Genomic DNA, 21,619 nt, shown 5'->3' with positions numbered 1-21,619 from the left:
GGGGCAGGAGCATAGGACCTGGCTCACCACTGGACCAGCAAAGTTTAAGGTAGGCCTGGGGGAGAGACCCGAGATGGATCCATGTCTGTTTTATCATTCCCTCTGTGAGAATTTCCCTAACCCCTATTTGTTCTGTTTGTCCGTTTTAATTAGATTATAAGCTCTATTAAGTAGGGATCATCTCTTACATGTTTAATGTACAGTGCTGTGTTTTTCTAGCAGCACTATAGAAATGCTAAGTAGTAAGACTCGACTATAAACCGAGACCCCCATTTTTGGACCATTTTTTCCCCAAAAATCTAGGTTTATATTAGAGTATATACAGTAATTAATATTTTTTGTGTACATACAATTGGGACAAAAGACCTCAGCTTAGTCCAATACAGAACCTGTATAATCATAAATAGTGCAAAAAACAAGGGCCACCACTTCTAATCATTGCCAAAAAAAACTCCCATAAAAATTTTTCATCTCTAAGGGAAGAATTCATCAATGGGCGTTAACCTATTTAATGCATGCTAACAATTAGCGCCCGGTAAATACTAAGATGCCCATTAATATTCCTAAAGGCATCTTAGCATTTGGCATGCACTGATCATTAACATGCTCAAAATAGGTTACCGTGCACTAAATCCGTTAATGCCCCTTGATGAATTCCACCCTTAATAACTTCATCTAGTTGACATACTATCTTCACACTACTTGAATAGCAGTTTCACGTGATTCAAAAACCAATAATGGCGAATCAAAACTACAGCACTACACTTTGGGCTCCTTTTACAAAGCTGCGCTAGGGCCTTAACGCGTGTTAAATTGCCGTGTGCGCTAGCCGCTACTGCCTCCTTTTGAGCAGGCAGTAGATTTTCGGCTAGCGCAAGCTAAGTTCAGTGGCCAAATACATCTGCATAAGAAGCAGGTCTACCTTTGGCTGCTATGACAACTGGCCAGCCACGGAACATCAGCTTGGCAGGCTATACCTCCACTGGCCAACTAAAACCCCGGAAATTCAATGCCGGTCTCTAGATATGGCTGCAGCATTGACCCCCTCTTTTACTAAGCTGTGGTAGAGGCTTCTACCATGGCTTGGGGCGCTAAATGAATTTCCAGACGACGGGTGGTCTACCAAATGCAAAATAAACTCGAAAAATTGGCAACTTTTTGCAGAAGGACTGTGCACTTCTTAGGTTAGAAAAAAAAAAAGTTTTTACAGCAAAAACTCAAATCTAGATTTAGTGCTAATGTGGATTATCATTATAGAAAACTGATTTCATAAAGTCAGGTAAGTAGTAAATAATGAGCATTAGTTTACGCTGAGATGATAGTGCAAATGATGTTTGTTATGTAGCATGCTACAATTAATTTTGTTGGATTTAAAGTATACATTCATTGCCTGAGCCAAGATACGATTGAATTTTGTGGGATTTAGCTAGTATAAAATATGGCTTAAAATAAGATGCGTTTCTGAAAGACTGAGCCAACACTGCTTTCAGCCTGAACCCAGAAGGTGTTAAGTGCCTCTATTCAGGGAAGATAAGACAGCCATAGTTGGTTCCGGTGTCAGGTCAAAAGCGCGCCGGGACAAAGGCGCGCCCAGACAATTGAGCGCAGCGCGGAGGCGCGCGCCACAGAAAAGTACTGTTTTTACGGCTTCGACAGGGGGGGCGTGGGCGGGAACCCCCCCCCCACACTTTACTTAATAAAGATCGCGCCGCGTTGTGGGGGCGTTGTGGGGGGTTGTAACCCCCCACATTTTACTGAAAACTTCACTTTTTCCCTGTTTTTAGGGAAAAAGTTAAGTTTACAGTAAAATGTGGAGGGTTACAACCCCCCAAACCCCCCCACAACGCCGGCGCGATCTCTATTAAGTAAACTGGGGGGGCTCCCCAACAAAAACCCCCATCGGAGCCCCTAAAAACTTTAATTTTCTTCGGCGCGCGCCTCCGTCTTGCGCTCAGTTGTCGGCGCGCACCTTTGTCTTTCGCGGGTTCCAGTGCTGAACGGCACTTTACTGCACCATAATAGAAGGTGTATAAGTGGCAAACAAACTGGAACAGAACAAAGGAAACCACTCGAGCCAGATTCACCTGAAACTTTCTACACAAAAAGCACTATCAAGACAAAATTCAATCAGATGACATCATGCAACTAGAAGCAAGAAAATGTTTTGAATTGAAACTCTGCTCCGAGATTGGAGAAAACGCCAGCCTCAGAGATTGGACACGGCTTTTGGGTTCCTGCCTTGGGATTGGCCTAAGCCTCCTGCATTGGAGATTGGACCAGACTTCAATGCCCCAGAATCCATAAAACAGGAAGATTCACCCATGCTTAATGTGACCCTACGTCACGTTTTGAACGGGATCATCCCATTTTTTGGTAGCCTGTCCCCTTATCCCCAGGCACAACTTCAGGACACTGAAATGTTCCGATTTCAGGGGCCTGAAGAAACAAGTACCGTAGAGAATACAACCTCCCCCCCCCCCCCAGGTACCTTTTTTAAAATCCCGGTGGCTGCCTCCTATACTAATGTCTTCCGGCAGTGGCAGAGTGGCACGCCTGCCTGGTCCCACGCCACTCACGGAATGGCTGCCGTCAGTTCTCGCAGGACTTATGGCACCCCCTCAGGGACAGGAAAAGAACTTGCGGGAGGTGGGGAAAAAATTGTCCCCATGTCATTCTGTATTGTCCACCATGAGAGGAAAAGGTTTTTTTAAAAAAATGTAAAGATACATACAGTGATAGGTTCAGCAAGACAGGGAATAAAGGGAAAGAGGCCCAAGTCCTCAGTTCCTTTTGAATTCCAAAAACATTTGAAAACCCCATTCAGAGCTTAAATGGAACGCTTTTCCAATTTACATGAGGGAAAGCAGTGATAGCACATCCATTTTCTTTTCAGAAAATGTTCCGTTTCATTCTCAGTTGCGATGCTGTTGAAACCTCTGACTGCCAGATTGAATATATCACCCTCCACCTCACAGCCCCACAAGCACTTAGCTCCTCAAAGAAAAAAATGTCACTTTTGACCACCTGCGCAAAATGTAATCAGTACTTATACTGGAGAACTCTGCAGAAGAGGCCTGTTGGGGATAAGATACTCTGGAAGCAGTGATAATGTAATTTTCAGACTGATTTTTCTAGGCCTTTTTGCCATTTCTGTAACTGGAAGAATGCTGCAATGACCATAATTTTAACGAGAAGAGGGGATTATTTTTTTTCCTTCACTCCACTTATTCTTTAAACAATGAAAGACTGCTCGGAATATGTCCTTTCTTAAAAAGGACAGCAAGGTTTTCTTGCTAAGAATGTTAGTGGTGAGGAAAAGAGAAACGATCTGCAGGGGAATGCTGTCGAAATGCTGTCCAATAGCCACCAGAGCAGCGAAAATAGTCCCCCACCTCTCCAAGCTACTGACCAAGATGGCCAACTATAAAACATTCAAGAAAGAAGTGAAAACTATACTTTTCCAAAAAATTTGTCAAATGAGCTAATCAAAAACCTTATAAAAACTCCCCCCCAAAACCCATCGCTCATGCTAGTCTTCAATTCGTGCAAGCTCACTCTATCTATCAAATCTGCAAGCTCCCTGGGAATGCCCAGGCCAACTCTTTTTGTAACCCGCCTAGAACTGAAAGGTATTGGCGGGATAGACAACACTAATGATTCTAGTCCATGCAAAGGCCGATATTTTCAGACAGACAGACAGAGAGGGAAGGAGGACAGGGCGAGAGAAAGAAAGACAGAAAGGATGCACAGTCAGAAGGAAGTGCAACCAGAGACTCACCAGACAAGAAAGGTAGGAAAAATGATATTTTGCACTATATGTGTCTTATTTTTCTATAGTTGTTACTGAGGTTACATTGCATATTTTAAAGTCATCTGTCTTGACCTCTTTGAACCCCCCCCCCCCCCGAATATAAATAATTAACATTTTCTCTGCATACAGTGTGCTTTGTGATTTTTAAAACATTTTTTTGATTGTCATTATGAATAAGATAGTGTATACATGAAAAATGAATGGAAGAAATGGAAGAAATTGGGGGCGGGACTGAAAATTAGTAGATGCCCTGAGGCACACACTTCCCAACAAGAGAATCCTCGTTTCACATTCGTTGCTGCATCAGGAAAAGCCAACCTGTGTTCCATCTTTGCTTCCAGCACTAGTTCTAGGACTGTGGCTTCAGTGCAAGACGTATCCATTTACACGTTTAAGGAGGTCAAGGTATATGTAGAAATAAAACAAAAACAAAGGAAAAAATTTAATGTAGTTTACAGTGGTGCAGTAAAGGGGAGGGGGCGGTCCACCCCGGGCACTATCTTGGTGAGGGCGCAGGCACCCATCCTCCTCTCCACTCCCCACTCTTTCCGCACATACGCACTGCTTCCCTTCCCCCATACCTCTGTAACGTTCTTGGTGCGAGCAGCAACCCCCAACCTGCTGTCGTGCCAGCATGGCTCTTCCTCAGACGTCACTTCCTGGACTCACGCCTAGGAGGTGACGCCAGAGGAAGAGCCGACGCTGGTGCGACAGCAGCTTGGGGGTTGCTGCTCGCGCCAGGAATGCAACAGAGGTACGGGGGAAGGGAAGCCACACGGGCACGGCAGGAGGGGGGCGGGGAATAAGCATGTGGAGGTGGGAGGGGTCAGAGAAGAGGGAGGTGGAGGGCGCAACCACCCTGGACACCTCTCTCCCTCACTACGCCACCGGTAGTTTATGATTAGCTTTCGAAGGTAACACCTTCTTCCTCAGATCATGAATTTTAGATTTAGGGGTCCTTTTACTAAGGCACACTAGTGCATCTTAACGTGCGCTAAAAATTAGTGCATGCTAACGTGTCCATTATATCCTAAGGACGCGTTGCCATGCATTAGCATTTAGCGTGCGCTAAGACGCACTAGAGCGCCTTAGTAAAAGGACCCCTTAGTACCTGCCTTTCCCAATTTTGAGCTCAAGGTGAGTTACAAGTAGGTGCACACGTTATGCCTGCTTTGCTTTATAGAATATTAGCATAACAGGTAGAATACATGCCTATAATTTAGGTGCGAGTTCCGTAGCCATGTTTGCACCTAAATTGCTGAAACTCTGTTAATTATAACATTCTATAATTTGCATGCAGAACTATGTGCCCTGCCAATATTCCACCCAAAGATCATGGCTGTGTGCACCCACATTCCAACTATGGCACCTGTTTTATAGAAGAGTGCATAGGCACAAATTTGACATTCACAAACAAATGTGAATATACAGCATAAGCATATTGTTCTAATCCTTTACATGTGCAATTGGTTCATAAATGTCTTTGCCCACTTAATAGAATTACCCCCATAGAGGAGCATTCTCAGAAGAGTGTTCAAAACAGACCTGGAACATCCTGGTTTAAACATTTTTTTAAATTATTTTTTATTTTTAAACCCATCCATCTCACAGCCATTTTTGAAAAAGAAAAAAATATTGGGATTTCTTGTTCAAAAATGTGAGACATGTTCTTGTGCTGAAAATGTATAAAATGAGCAGCCATTTTCCAAAATAAAATGTCCAAAATGTGAATGACAGAAAATAAAACCAGGCTCAAAAACATCTGACTGGCATTATTTGTACACAAATGGCCAGATAGATGTCCCTTTAAAGTAGCCTAGTGATCAATGCAGTGAACTTTAAAACAATGGGTTCCTGGTACAAATCCCACCTTAATTCGTTTGTGTTATTGTGAGCCCTTCAGAAATAGATAAAAACCTACTGCATCTTAGAAACATAAAACATAGAAAAAAGCAGCAGAAAAGGGCTATTGCCCACCAAGTCTGCCCATTCCAAGTATCCCCTCCCCTGAATTTACTCCCTTAAAGATCCCACGTGAGTATCCCATTTTCTCTTAAAATCCGTCACGCTGCTGGCCTTTATCACCTGGAGTGGGAGTCTGTTCCAATAATCCACTACTCTTTCGGTGAAGAAGTACTTCCTGGAGTCGCCATGAAACTTCCCTCCCCTGATTTTCAGCGGATGCCCTCTGGTGGTCGAGGGTCCCATGAGCCAGAAGATATCATCTTCTGACTCGATTCGTCCCGTGATGTACTTATATGTTTCAATCATATCTCCCCGTTCTCTTCTTTCCTCAAGTGAGTACAGCCGCAATTTTTTAAATCTTTCTTCATACGCGAGATCCTTGAGCCCCAAGACCATCCTGGTGGCCGTTCGCTGAATCGACTCGATCCTCAGCACGTCCTTTCGGTAGTGTGGTCTCCTAAACTGAACACAGTACTCCAAGTGAGGCCTCACCATGGCTCTATACAACGACATCATAACTTCAGGTCTCCTGCTGAAGAAACCTCTGCGGATACACTCCATCATTTGTCTTGCCCTGGAGGAAGCCTTCACCATTGCAATAGCCATCATGTTTACAGGTCGTGACTGGGTAAGACCTGGACTGGAGTAGCCCGAGCCCTGACCTGGGTCATCCAAGCCTCAGCCGAGCAGTTGAATGGAGCATGGAGGGGTAGAGGGGTGTCTGCATCAAAATAAAAAGGTCCAGTACAGGTGTTTAGTGTGAATTTTAAGATGACTTTATTTTCTGGTCTTATATTGTAGTGTAATTCCAAAAAAATACAACATACAAATAAAAAAACTCTCATTGGTGGCTAAACAGCCTGTTAGCCCACCACGCTTTATTCATTACTAAAGTTCAAGGAAAACACAAAAATAACTTTTCACTCTCAAGTCCTGGAACCTGCAACCTGCTTGTACTACTTGGACAGGTTCCCCACAGTTCTCCTGCAAGTATGAAAATTCAGAAGCAGTGATTCTTAACTCTTCTGTTACCTTTAATTACATCAGAGGCAGTAATTCTTAACTCTTCTGGAATTCTTAGTTTTGTGAGGCAACACCACCTTATCAGAAACAGCATTTTCACTTTCCCCAGACTTTACTCTGTAAACATGCTCTCAAACAAGCATGAGTCCTCAAGTTCCATTTCAAGAACATAAGAACATAAGCAATGCCTCTGCTGGGTCAGACCTGAGGTCCATCATGCCCAGCAGTCCGCTCACGCGGCAGCCCAACAGGTCCAGGACCTGTGCAGTAATCCTCTATTTATACCCCTCTATCCCCTTTTCCAGCAGGAAATTGTCCAATCCTTTCTTGAACCCCTGTACTGTACTCTGCCCTATTACGCCCTCTGGAAGCGCATTCCAGTTGTCCACCACTCGTTGGGTAAAGAAGAACTTCCTAGCATTCGTTTTAAATATGACCCCTTTCAACTTTTCCAAGTGTCCTCTTGTTCTTTTATTTTTCGAAAGTTTGAAGAATCTGTCCTTCTCTACTCTCTCTATGCCCTTCATGATCTTGTAAGTCTCTATCATATCCCCTCTAAGTCTCCTCTTCTCCAGGGAAAAGAGACCCAGTTTCTCCAATCTCTCAGCGTATGAGAGGTTTTCCATCCCTTTTATCAAGCGTGTCGCTCTCCTCTGAACCCTCTCGAGTAACGCCATATCCTTCCTAAGGTACGGAGACCAATATTGGACGCAGTATTCCAGATGCGGGCGCACCATCGCCCGATACAATGGCAGGATAACTTCTTTTGTCCTTGTTGTAATACCCTTCTTGATTATGCCTAGCATTCTATTTGCTTTCTTAGCGGCTGTTGCGCACTGTGCCGTCGGCTTCATTGTCATGTCCACCATTACCCCCAAGTCCCTTTCTTGGTTGCTCTCATTCAATAATATCCCTCCCATCGTACAGTTGTACCTCGGGTTTCTGTTTCCAACATGCAATACTTTACATTTCTCAACGTTGAACTTCATCTGCCATCTCGCCGCCCATTCCCCCAATTTGTTCAAGTCCCTTTGCAATTCTTCGCATTCCTCTTTAGTCCCAGCTCCACTAAATAGTTTTGTATCGTCCGCAAATTTTATTATCTCACACTTCGTGCCTGTTTCTAGATCATTTATGAATATATTAAATAGCAGCGGCCCGAGCACTGAGCCCTGCGGAACACCACTCGTGACCCCCATCCGGTCCGAGTAGTGGCCCTTCACCTCTACCCTCTGTTTCCTACCCGCCAACCAGTTTCTGATCCATCTATGTACGTCTCCGTCCACTCCATGGTTCTTCAGTTTCCGGAGTAGACTTTCGTGAGGCACCTTGTCAAAGGCTTTTTGGAAATCAAGGTATATGATGTCTATGGGGTCTCCTCTGTCCATCCATTTGTTAATTCCTTCGAAGAAGTGCAATAAGTTCGTTAGGCACGATCTCCCCCTGCAGAAACCATGTTGGGTTGTTTTCAAAAGTTCGTTTCTTTCCAGATGTTCATCGATGTGTTCTTTAATCAGTGCTTCCGCCAGTTTCCCCGGAACCGAGGTCAAACTCACTGGTCTGTAGTTTCCCGGGTCACCTCTTGATCCCTTTTTAAAGATGGGCGTGACATTGGCTATCTTCCAATCCTCCGGGATCATGCCTGTTTTCAAGGATAGGTTTCAAATTTGCTGCAGTAGTTCCGCTATCTCCTCCTTTAATTCCTTCAGAACCCTGGGATGGATTCCGTCCGGACCCGGGGATTTGTCAGTTTTAAGTATCAAATTCATTATTATCTTCAGAAGAATGATTAGAAGTTTCAGTCCTGAGATTTACTCCTTGCTTTCTGTGGGGAATGCTGGCTTCTGTCTCCTGAATCCTGGCTGGCACAGGTCTGCTTCTCTCCAAGGATTCAGGTATCCTGTAAGCTTGTGGCTGCCTCCCCCTCTGCTTCCTTTGGCCTAGAGAACACACCCTTTTCCCTAGCATAGGCTGATTGCCCCTCAAAACACCTGTGGTTCTCTGGCGTTTTGCTAATGAGCCTGTATAGCTTCCCTGCTCCCAGCAGAGCTGATTGTAGGAGCTAATCCCTTTGTGGGTTTTGCTATCACCTGCCTGGTGCATGCTGGTCCTTGTAGTTCTTTGCTTTTAGCATTCCCTACATTAGAACTAAGCAAGTATAATTGGGCCACTTTTGGGTTTCCTTTCACTGGGGATAAATTCTGCAGGGCAGTTTCCCTAACCTGCCTGCTTCTCGGGGTAGGTTTAGGGATAGTTTTAGAGCACTGCAGGGTTTCTTCCAGCATGACAGGACTCTCCCTGTCACAAGGTATAAATTCAGGTACAGTAGGCATTTCTATGTTCCAGGGCTTACATAAAAGCACCAATTAAGCCTAAATGAATAATTAAATTAGGCGTCGATCTACATACCTAACAATATACGCCTGACCCTGACCCTGTTCTAAGTTCTCCTATAGGACACTATTCAGTTGCTAAGTGCCTGACCTTGTTCAAAGTTTCTTATTTGACACTATTCAGTTGCTAAGTGCTTTCAATGTTAAGGGACGAGCGCAATATTTAAGCCCTCTCCTTTACCTCCATATTAGTTCCATCAAGGTATGCTAAGTCTGTCTAGTCCTCTCTCTACCTAGTTGTCTAAATTCTCTTCTTGCTTAGATACCAAGTTGCCTAGCTTTTCCCCCCCCAAAAAAATTATATATATATATATATATATATATATTTTTTTATTTTTTTTTCACAACCCAAAAGCTCACCAAAGGCTCACCAACCTCTCACCATGAAGCCACCCTCATGGCCCTTTCTCCTCCTACTTTGCTTTTCCCTCAACTCCACCTTCTGCATTATACCTCCTTCTCCCGATCTTCTCAATTCCGCAAATACCAATAATATCTGCCCTGGCCTCAAAATCCCCACGCTGATTCACACCAGACCACATCCTCCCCCCCAAAACCCCCGAAGAATCAACCATGCTTCTTTAAAGTCTGTTTCCCCTGCCAATCTCCCCAACCTTGCCTCTTACTCGCTCACCCCAGTCCCAATGCTTTATTGCAACGCAAGATCCGCTTGCAACAAGATTCAAATTCTGAAGGACCTACTTGAAGATTCTGACCCTGGTTTCCTATGCATCACGGAATCATGGATTAAAAAAGATGACCTATTTACACAAAATTAACTCTGCTCCAATGGCTACCAAGGTCTCTTTTCACCTAGATCTAACTGTAAAGGAGGTGGCCTGGCAATTCTCTACAAATCCTTTTTCGATGTTCAGCTCCTCGAAAGGGGTTGCCACACCTCACTAGAATACATGCTTGCTTCCATCAACGATGAACTTCACCCTCACCCACTGGGCATCCTGCTCCTATACCGCCCACCTACCCCTTGGAATAACTCCTCTGAACTCGTCCTTGAGACTATAACAAACGCCTTCCTCAAGTTCCAAAGATTATTGATCATCGGAGACATCAATCTCTACCTAGACGACATCACCAGCAAGGATACGATTGAACTTATTAGCTTCCTCACCTCCCCTGCACCATCCCCAACCCATGAAAAGGGGCACACACTAGACCTCATTAGCTTCCTCGACCTTACCGCTTACAAGACGTCAATTGACGACACTCGCTGGGAACATGTCCCCTGGTCTGACCACTTCCTAGGGGCTTTCTGTCTCCCCATCTTTATGTCGCACCTTGGGGCTCCACCCCACACTTCCAACCCCATTACCTTCCGCAAAAAAATCACAAGCGACCTGTTCTGGTCTAATTTCTCAATCTATTCTCCTCTGCCCCTAAGCCTGCAGATTCAGGTACTAATTGGCATAACTGGGTTGCTCTCTCCAAATCCACCTATCTTTCCCTCGCCCCCCTTTCCACTAAATCCATCTCCTATCCCCGCAAGGCCCCTTGGTTCCTCCCATATCACAGAGAGCTAAAACAAAAATGTCGAGCTCTGGAGCGCATATGGAAAAAATCAAAATGTCCTATAGACAGACAGTCCTGGAGAGTCAATATCAAGCTGTACAATACAGCACTAAAAAAAGCAAGAAAGAACTTCTATGGTGACAAAATCTCCAGGTCCAACAATCAAAGTAGTACTCTATTCAACATCTGGCGCTCCCTAACCTCCAAAAGAGACCCCACTATGCTCCCCTCCTCTCCCTTAGCCGATGTTCTAGCAAAATTCTTCAACGATAAGGTTTCTTCCTTGAGATGCTCTTTCCCTCCTTCAGTCTCTTACAACTCCCTAGTGCCCACCGATTCCACTCCTACCCTAATGGTCTCCAACCCTATCCCAGCTGACAGATCCTGGACCACCTTTGAGCGCGTATCTGAATCCCTGGTCCTCAATCTCTGCCTCAAACTGAAATCCTGTAATTGCTCCTTGGACCCATTCCCCTCCTACCTATACGAGAACATTCCCGTTCAGGCTATTTCTTCTATCACCATTCTAATAAACTCCGCCCTTCAGTCGGGCCATTTCTCCCCAGAAATGGGTCATATCGCCTTGACCCCACTACTGAAAAAATCTATCCTTGACCCTTCCATACCATCCAGCTATCGCCCAATTGCAAATATCCCTCTCCTAACCAAGATGCTAAAGTCCATCATTTCTTCATAACTCTCATCATACTTAGAGAGATTCTCTATTCTTTTACCCTATCAATATGGCTTTCGTCCTAACTTCAGCACCGAATCCCTACTGTCTTCCCTGATTTCAAGGGTTCAACAACTTCACTCTTGAAACAAGTTCGCCGTCCTCCTACCATTTGACCTTTCCGCTGCTTTCGACCATGATATTCTTGTTTACCAACTCTCTGAGATAGGTATCAACTCCACAGTCCTAGGTTGGTCCTCTAAATTCCTCCGCTCTCATTCTTACATTGTTAACATGAATGGCACCTCATCCTCCCCCTGGAAACCGAATTGTGGAGTCCCGCAAGGCTCTCCACTATCCCCTATCCTTTTCAACATCTATATGTCCTCTCTAAAACTCCTCCACCTATCCCCCCTTGAAACAATTTACACTTATGCAGACGACATCCTCGTCCTCCTCGAGACCGATTCAAACCTCACCGACCTGTCTAAGAACATATCCTCTTGTATAATGAACCTACAATCCTGGGCCCACACTGTGCAAATGAAATTGAATGAGTCCAAAACAAGACTTCTTTGGCTCGGTCCAAAACTAGATCACCTATCCACCTCCATCCCACTACCCTCTGGCTCCTCTCTGCAGCTTGAGTTCTCGAGCAAGGTCTTGGGCATCATCATTGATTCCACATTGTCCTTCAATGACCACCTCCAATCCTTGGTAAAAAAAAAATGCTTTTTCAGCCTTCACATGCTGAGGAAAGTTAGATCCTGCTTCCATCAAAAACATTTTACCCTCCTTGTCCAATCCATCATCCTCTCCAGATTGGACTATTGCAACTCTATCTACTTAAGCCTAACTAAGAAAAACCTCCACAGACTCCAACGGATTCAGAATGCCGCGGCCAAGCTCATCTTCGTTAAAAGTAAATTTGACCATGTCTCCCCGCTCCTGGCCAAGCTCCACTGGCTTCCGATAATCACCAGGGTCCACTATAAATGCGCCTGTTTAACTTTCAAAATCCTACATGGTATCCTCCCTCCCTTTATCCCTCTTTCTTGGAATTCCTCAAACCCTAATACCACCAGATCCTCCCACAAATTAAAACTATCCTTCCCCTCGCTAAAAGGCATTTCCCACACAGGAAAGCTAGGGACCTCCCTTCACTTCAAAATCACTGAGCTCTGGAACAATCTTACCTCCCCTCTTCGGAACTTGAGCTCTCTCCAAGTTTTCCGCAAACATCTGAAAACCTGGCTTTTCTCAAAAAAATGTAAGTCTCCCTCCAATTTAGGAATCAAAGAAACTCTTATATCTTGGCATCCCAAATCCTCTAAATTTTCTTCACACTTCTACCTCTAACCCTCTGTTGTAGTTCCTTCATATTTCTCCTACTGTAAACCGCGTCGAGCTCTACAAACGTGGAGATGATGCGGTATACAAACCTAAGGATTAGATTAGATTAGGAGTCATTTATAGAATATGGGCAAAATGCATGCTATGCTAGTAGTCTGTAAAAGCCTTTCCATGCAGAATGCCCTTTACAGAATACTAGTTTAGCATGGATCATCACATGAGTTAGCATGGATTCAGATAAGTTTAGCATGGATCATCCCTTGGGACAGAGTTAATATGGGTTCAGCTAAGAGAAATTGTGCCTCACCAATTGCTTGATTTCTCTGAAGATATGAATAAACATGTGGATAAAGGTGAGCTGGTTGATATAGTGTATCTAGATTTTCAGAATGCTTTTTGACAAATTTCCTCATGAGAGGCTCCTGAGAAAATTAGAGTCATTGGATGTGAGGCAATGTTTAGTTGTGGATTAGGAATTGGTTATCAGAAAGACAGTAGGGTTAAATGGTGATTTTTGTCAATGGAGGAGGGTAAATAGTGGAGTTCCTCAGGGATCTGTACTCGGACCAGTGCTATTTAACTTATCTATAAATGATCTGGAAATTTGAATGATGAGTGAGGTGATTAAATTTGCAGATGACACTAAACTGTTCAAAGCTGTTAAAACGAATGCAGATTGTGAAAAATTGCAGGCAGACCATAGGAAATTGGAAGACTGGGCATCCAAATGGCAGATGAAATTTAATGTGGACAAATGCAAAATGATGCACATTGGAAAGAATAATCTGAATCACAGTTATAGGATGCTATGGTCCACCTTGGGGGGTCAGCGCCCAAGATAAAGATCCGGGTGTCATTGTAGACAATACACTGAAACCTTCTGCTCAATGTGTGTCAGCAGTCAATTAAGCAAATAAGATGTTAGGAATCACTAGAAAAAGGTATGGTAAATAAGACTAAGAATACTATAATGCCTCTATATCGCCTCACCTTGAATATTGCATTCAATTCTGATTGCCATATCTCAAAAAAGATACAGCGGCACTAGAAAAGGTTTAAAGAAGAGTGACCGTGATAATAAAGAGGATGGAACTTATCTTGTCTGAGGAAAGACTAAAGAGGTTAGGGCTCTTCAGTATGGAAAAGAGATGGCTGAGAGGAGATATGATTCAAATCTACAAAATTCTGGAGTGGTGTAGAACGGGTACAAGTGGATTGATTTTTCACTCCATCAAAAATTACAAAGACTAGGGGACACTCAGTGAAGTTATAGGGAAATACTTTAAAAACCAATAGGAGAAAATATTTTTCACTCAGAGAATAGTTAAGCTCTGGATCGCATTGCCAGAGGTTGTGGTAAGAGCAGTTAATGTAGCTAATTTTAAGAAAGGTTTGGACAATTTCCTGGAGGAAAAGCCCATAGTCTGTTATTGAGACAGACATGGGGGATCGTTAGCGTAGAATGTTGCAATTCACATAATGTATTTGTTTGCCTAGGGAGAGCTCCCCAAAGGATTAATAAATCCCTGAATATGCTGAACCTAACGCAGTGTTTTTAATCCTGGAACAGGCTTTCTGTCTGCCATCCTTGATATCATGTGCCACATTGAACAAGGGGAAGAACCATTCACCAGGGATGAGCTAGGATTCAAAGCAAGAGAAACTGGGAAAAGCAGGGGCCCAGGTGAGCTTGTGACTGATGTGAAACTGCTGCACTGAAGCGGGAAACTGCAGGCCGATAAGCCGCACTTGCTGAAAGAAAGGATAGTGAAATTCTTAGAATCTAATGGGTTACAGGATCCAAGGCATCATGGTTTTACCAAAGGTAATGTGAATACGGTAGTTACCTTCCGCCCCCCCCCATCACAGGGACATGAAGATGCAGGTTGCCAGCATCGGGAGAGGGCTGGTTGTAGATGCAGAGCCCAGGGGAGGGATCCCAGTAGAAGGAGGCCGGCCGGCTGGCAGGGAGAGCCTTCATTCTGTGGCAGTACACTGTTAATTCATTTCCTCAATTGTAAACATTTTATTTGGACCCAGGCATTAAACAGAAACCAAAAACACTCGTACCAATCCAGAGTCTCACCAGAGGTCCTCTGTGCCAGCACTAGAAGCTGAGAAGTTGTTAAATGTAAGCTAAGGAATCAAATTGGCAGTAGCAGGTTGTATTAAAGTGCACTTTGTAGTGATTTATTATTGAAAGGTACATAAGAATTGCCCCTGCTGGGTCAGACCAGTGGTCCATCGTGCCCAGCAGTCCGCTCACGCAGCGGCCCTCTGGTCAAAGACCAGGGCCCTAACTCAGACTAGCCCTACCTGCGTACGTTCTGGTTCAGCAGGAACTTGTCTAACTTTGTCTTGAATCCCTGGAGGGTGTTTTCCCCTATAACAGCCTCCGGAAGAGCGTTCCAGTTTTGTACCACTCTCTGGGTGAAGAAGAACTTCCTTACCTTTGTACAGAATCTATCCCCTTTCAACTTTAGAGAGTGCCCTCTCGTTCTCCCTACCTTGGAGAGGGTGAACAACCTGTCTTTATCTACTAAGTCTATTCCCTTCATGTCTCCTCTTTTCAAGGGAGAAGAGGCCCAGTTTCTCCAATCTCTCACTGCATGGCAACTCCTCCAACCCCTTAACCATTTTAGTCGCTCTTCTCTGGACCCTTTTGAGTCGTACCGTGTCCTTCTTCATGTATGGCGACCAGTGCTGGACGCAGTACTCCAGGTGAAGGCGCACCATGGCCCGGTATAGCAGCATGATAACCTTCTCCGATCTGTTCGTGATCCCCTTCTTAATCATTCCTAGCATTCTGTTCGCCCTTTTTACCGCCGTGCATTGCACAGACAGCTTTCATCGACTTGTCGATCAGAACTCCCAAGCCTTTTTCTTGGGAGGTCTCTCCAAGTACCGCCCCAGACATCCTGTATTCGTGCATGAGATTTTTGTTACCGACATGCATCACTTTACACTTATCCACGTTGAACCTCATTTGCCAGAAAAAGATGGAATTAAGCAGTTTAAGTCTGTGTTTGCAAGTAAACTTTAGTACAATATACAGGGAAGGCGATGCCAACTAGTCTGTGTGTAACCAGTGAGCAGGTCCTTACAAGCCAGCTGGCATCTGCTATTCCTTTCACTGGCATCTTGTTTCTAACTCTGGCTGTAAAGTTCCATGACGTGGGCCTCCGTCTCTTAGCAACATGCATTGTGCATATAAGTGACTTTCTTAGCTCAGGGACTCTCTTTTCTAGCTGGATCCTTAGGAGGGACTGTGGTTTCTCTAAGTAAAACAGGGGAGCGCAAATTTTTTTATTTTTTTTTAAAGTTCCTTTTTGAGCAAAAGTTTGAAAAAAGCCAAGAGAAAAGGTTTACAATAGTGTTGAGCAGTTAGGGAGAAAAAGTTGAGAAATCAGGCTGATACCAGTGCCAATGTCTTTTGGGGAGAAAACCTTTCCCCCCTCCCTTCCTTAGCTCCCAAATTCCAGCTCTAAATGCATTTCCAAAGAAAAATGCTGCGAATTACTTTTTGGGGAATATCAAAATCTCCCTTCTTTGGAAAGCAGAAAAAAAAAAGCTTTAATTTTTTTGTGGCTTTTCTTTTTGTCAGCATTTATAATTGGAAAAATGACAAACATTCATGGGTGTCTGCCAAAAGAGACAGCTGTATTTTATTACCATAGCATTCTGGAGGTTAGTTTGGCATGGGTTCTGTTTATGCTGCTAGGAGTACTCCATGCAAACCTTTGCAAGGTCTCGTCTAAACTTCAGTGTCTGATCTGGCCAGTAATTGCTTCCATCTCAGTTTTGTAAGTTACGTTTTACAGATGTGAATTCATCAGATTTGTTTGGACAAGAATGAAATGGCTCTAGCTATAAAAATCAAAACTCTTTTGTACTCTTGACTCAGAAGAGCACTAATAGGAACATTCTGACGGCTCGGTATTCAAAACGGTTTTACCGAAGACACTTAGGCCCAGATTCAGTAAATATAGTGGCGTAAACACAACGAGATCAATATATTTTGCATATATTACACTCACAAAATATCATGCCAATAATAAAAAAAATTTAAAAAACCCCACAAACTGCCCCCCCCCCACCCCAAAAAATGGCGAGGGATGCCCACTCCCTCCTGCCACCAGCCGCTCCACTGGATGCTGCCCTTCCACTGACGTGAATATTTTTTTTTTTTTTTGCTTTAGGATAAAGTAGTATTGTAGCTGTGTTGATAAATGTTTATAACCATGGCCCTGCCAGCTGAAGATCTCTTCCTCTAGTTCGGCAGCCAGAACTCTGATTTATAAAATAATTGTATAGAATATTGTTTCTTTTTATACTTTAATAAAATAAGTTCAGTATAAATGTATTGAAGGGCTTGTGTGGAGGGGACCAGATGGTTTGCGGGGACGGGACTGGGCTCGTGGGGATGGGGCAGAAATGAGAACCGAGCTCGCGGGGACGGGGGACAAATTTTCCCCACGTCATTCTCTAGTCCCAGGCGAAGGAAGGACGTGGAGTATCAGGAGAGAACTGCAACTTATTCCCAACTGAGGTAGGAACCCGCTGAACTGAAGTTTTTGCTTACACAGGAATAAGTAAAAAGGCTGCATCTTAAAACTCTCAGAGGCGGGGGGTTGCATGAACCGTGCTCCTGGCTGGACGCGAAGGATTGTCATCCAGAACTCTGGACTGACTACACTAAACTGAGAGGGGCGGTGTATGTTGGAAAAGTAGCGGGTTTCTGTGAGGGGAGATCTGTGAAGAAAACAGACCGCTAACTCTGTGTAAATAAAAGCTTATTCTCCTACCTCTCCAGACTGCTTGTTTGCGCTTGTGTGACTCTTGTTTGGGTAACCGGGCTGTGTCTGTTACAATGCCTAACAGCACACTTATGAAAGCATTCCATAATGACAATTACATATACAGTACTCCCCAGAAATTCCCGGGGGTTCCGTTCCAGAAACCCCTGTGAATTTTGAAAAACCGCAAATACGGTTTTTAGGCAGGGGAGACAGGAGAGGGCAGCCGGAGAGGCATGATAGGGCAGCCAGAGCACCGGCGAGAGAAGGAAATCATTTGCTGTATGCTCCAACCGCCTCTTTCTGTACTAAAATCGGGCATCACCAATCAGGAGCTGCTTTGACACGCAGCTCCTGATTGGTAAGGCCCGACTTTAGTATAGGAAGATGCGGTTGGAGCATATAGCGAGTGATTTCCTTCACTCGCTGGCCCTCCGGCTGCCCTCTTCTGCCTCTCCAGCTGTCCTCTCCTGCCTGGTCATTCGCAGTCGGAAAATACCACGAATGATTGGGACCGCGAACCGCCGACCAGCTGTTAACTTTTGACCTACTCTATATGTATCTAATCTAGACATGTAGGTGCAAGTATAGAATAACTGTGTGCCAAAGCCAGTTATAAGCTGAAGCATATGACCCAAATGTATATGTTAGATGTATAGTCATATATTTAGAATAAGTACCGTATTTGCCGGCGTATAAGACGACTTTTTAGTACCTTAAAATCCTCCCCAAAGTCGGGGGTCGTCTTATACGCCGGGTACAGTTTACATGCCCTTACTTGCGGGGCTGGATGTACTCAGTCGCGCGGCTCTTCTTCTCCCTACCTTCTCTGCTTGCAGCACAGAGCCGAACGGAAGTCTTCCCGACGTCAGCGCTGACGTCGGAGGGGAGGGAGGGCTTAAACAAAGCTTAAACAAAGCCCTCCCTCCCTCCGACGTCAGCGCTGACGTCGGGAAGACTTCCGTTCGGCTCTGCTGCAGGCATGGCAGGTAAGGAGAGAGAGAGTACCAAGAGAGAGGGGCGGCCGCCCCGCCCCGGTTGCAGCACAGCCGGCCAGGTCCCCTTACTTTTGTGGCACTTCCCCGACCGACCGATAACAGCCCGGGTCCGACAATCCTCCCTGCCCTGTAGCCGCGAATCTAAATTACCTTCTTACAGCAGCTGTAAGAAGGTAATTTAGATTCGCGGTTAAGGGCAGGGAAGTTTGTCGGACCCGGGCTGTTGTCGGTCGGTCGGGGAAGTGCCACAAAAGTAAGGGGACCTGGCTGGCTGTGCTGCACCCGGGGCGGTAGAGAAGGGGGGGGGAAGGACTCTGAAAGCACTTGAAGACAGAGGAGGGAGAAGAACGCTGAAAGCACATGGGGGAATACAAAGGGGTGGAGAAGGAAGAAGGGGTCGTCTTATACGGCGAGTATAACACAAAACTCTATTTTTTAACTAAAAGTTGGGGGGGTCGTCTTATACGCCCAGTCGTCCTATACGCCGGCAAATACGGTAAATGCCGTGAGTTCCCATAGTCTCTCGAGACTACGACAGGAGCTAACGACAGCCGTTTCCTATTGGCGATCTACACGGGGAAGGAGCATAGGAAGATTGCTCCTGCCCCGAAAGCCCGCTAGGTCACCAGGTAAGGCCGGGATGCCAGGAGGAAGGCTGGAGGGAGGTGGGAACATCCGAAACTATGGTGTTCCCCCCCTAAAAAAAAAAAAAATCACAAATATGTGAAACCGCGAGTGTCGAAACCGCGAATGGGGAGAGGGAAGTATATTATATGCATCGCTTTTACCCGTGAAGACTTTTCACAATAAACCTCTCATCAAGATCATCGGTTTTGCTTCCTCTCTACTGTGGAATGATTTGGTGAATTTCTCTTGCTTGCCTTGGTTATTTCCGCTACTCTTTGCCTCTTTACCCAAGCTCATGACTAGGGTTACCATATTTTTCTCCGGGAAGCCCTGGACACATGACCCCGTCTCATTCCACCTCTAGCCTGTTCAGTTCCTCCTCAAGCCCCACCCTCACAGCCTCCTCGCTTCTTCCAAATGAACTCCAGCTGCACATGCTCAGAGGCCCTCCAAATGCAGCTGGAGTTCATCAGGGTTTTCCAAAACCCGACAAATGCCGGGTTTTGGAAAGTCTGTCCGGGAGCCCAGACAATCCTTTAAAAAGAGGACATGTCCGTGTTTTCTTGGGCATCTGGTAAGCCTACTCGTGACAGAAAGGGGAAACTGGATAAGAGGAAGAGTCGCAAGTTTGAAAGACGAGACATTTCTCAATAGATGAGGAGACTATATTTGGAAATGCCCACCTCCTTGAGGATACACACAATAAAAAGTTTGAAGGCTGACTGGTGGGGCAAATGCCATGGACAAACATTGCTCAGCAATGTCAAGGCATCATATGGAGAGATATTTTCTGACTCACCTTCAGCTTTTATATCCAAAGTGGCCCCGACTTAAAATTTAGTGGAGACCACCGCCCTAAGCTGTTTCTTTTTATGAGTTTCATAGTACATATGGACTTTGTTTTGTTTTGCCTAGCTTGATTATTGTAACTCGCTATTGTTAAACATCACTCAAAAGGAAAAGAAACGTTTACAAATAATTCAAAATACTGCAGTTAAAATTATACATAATGGAAAAAAATTTGATCATGTAACTCCCTTTTTGATTGACTCACACTGGCTTCCCATTAATCAACATATAACCTATAAAATATTGCTTTTAGTATTTAAAACACTATCTACCAACGAACCTCAATTTATAGATCGGTTACTAATCCCATACAACACGACACGTTCTCTCCGATCCACAACTCAGGGGCTGCTAATGGTTCCTTCTTTGAAAATTATTGGAACCAGACGTCACGATATATATTCAGTAATGGCCTCTTTAACTGCCATTATATATAAGAGAAGTTAAAGATCTCAGCAGATTCAAAAATAATTTAAAAACTTTTCTCTTTAGAGACGCATTTAATCTTTAAATAATCTATTTTTAATAATCTTAATCCCACTCCTCATGTTCTTTCCTTATTTGGCTTTTTCCTCTCTTTTCAATTGAAAAATATTAATTTTGTAACTGTCTCCCTTCCTTTTTTCCTTTCCTTATGTATCCGAGTCTGTCTATTTTGTCAGTCTGTTTTTAAACCCCTTTTAAAGCTGTATAATGAACTCTAGATCTATTTTATATTTTACTGTTACTCGCTTAGTATGTAATAAGCGACTTATCAAATTTAAATAAACTTGAAACTTTGTTTTTGCTTTTCTTAAGTCTAAAAATTTGGCAAAACCCTAGTAGTCTTCAGATGGGACCATCAGTCTGAATATCTATATAATTTATTTATCCTGACTGTCTCTGGATGCCTTTCCACCAGACAGGCAACTCAAGAAGGTCCTTTTCCCATTCCAGAGTCCCTTTCACATGATAACTTGAAATGCTCTGCTTTGCTGTTTTTGTTTCAGGTTCAAAGAAGCAACCTGAAAAACGGTATCATATGAATCTTGTTGATTTTTGTGGCGAGGTCACAAAAGAACTGGATCAATGGATGGCATGCATTGAGATTTCATAAAAACCTTTGTTGCTGTTTCATAGAAGGCTCATAAATAAATTGAGTGGCTTGAGGATGAGACCCGAGAGTGATGGTTAATGGAATCCACTCAAAAGAAAAAAAGGTAAGTAGTGGAGTGCTTGAGAATCTGTCCTATGGCCAAAAATGTTCAATATATTTGTGAGTGAATTTGCCAAAAGATTAGAAGGAAATGTGTGCTTCTTGTGGATGACACAAGACAGACAACAAAATGGACACCTCAGAGGGAGTGGAATACATGAAAGGTGATCTACAAAAATTAGAAGCTTGGGCTAAGTTAAATTTTAATGTGAATAAATGTAGAGTAATGCATTTGGGGTGAAAAAATTCAAAACAGCTATATATGACAGTGGGTGAGAGACATAAGAGCATACGAGTTGCCATGCTGGAAGAAACTGAAGATCCTTCATGCCCAGCATCCTGTTTCCAACAGTGACCAAACCAGATCACAAATACCTAACAAGATCCCAAGAAGTAAAACACATTTTAT

At 44.1% G+C, this 21,619-nt stretch overlaps 1 long non-coding RNA gene across 2 annotated transcripts in view; it reads left to right on the top strand.

Annotated features, from left to right (window-relative positions):
- The first annotated feature begins 4,503 nt into the window (after window positions 1–4,503).
- Window positions 4,504–21,619, top strand: part of LOC117345850 — a 30,107-nt gene continuing 12,991 nt past the window's right edge. Inside the window, exons 1-3 of one of the 2 annotated variants that reach the window (XR_004536520.1) lie at window positions 4,506–4,565; window positions 14,316–14,429; window positions 21,005–21,214. This is a non-coding gene — a long non-coding RNA (uncharacterized LOC117345850). Of the gene's footprint in view, window positions 4,566–14,315; window positions 14,430–21,004; window positions 21,215–21,619 lie in introns of both variants that reach the window. The other variant, XR_004536521.1, reaches the window with a different exon arrangement.

Source organism: Geotrypetes seraphini, chromosome 11, assembly GCF_902459505.1.
Source record: "Geotrypetes seraphini chromosome 11, aGeoSer1.1, whole genome shotgun sequence".
In the NCBI taxonomy this organism is placed as follows: domain Eukaryota; kingdom Metazoa; phylum Chordata; class Amphibia; order Gymnophiona; family Dermophiidae; genus Geotrypetes; species Geotrypetes seraphini.
The sequence above is the reverse complement of the archived record's forward strand: the minus strand, read 5'-3'. Positions and strand labels throughout refer to the sequence as shown.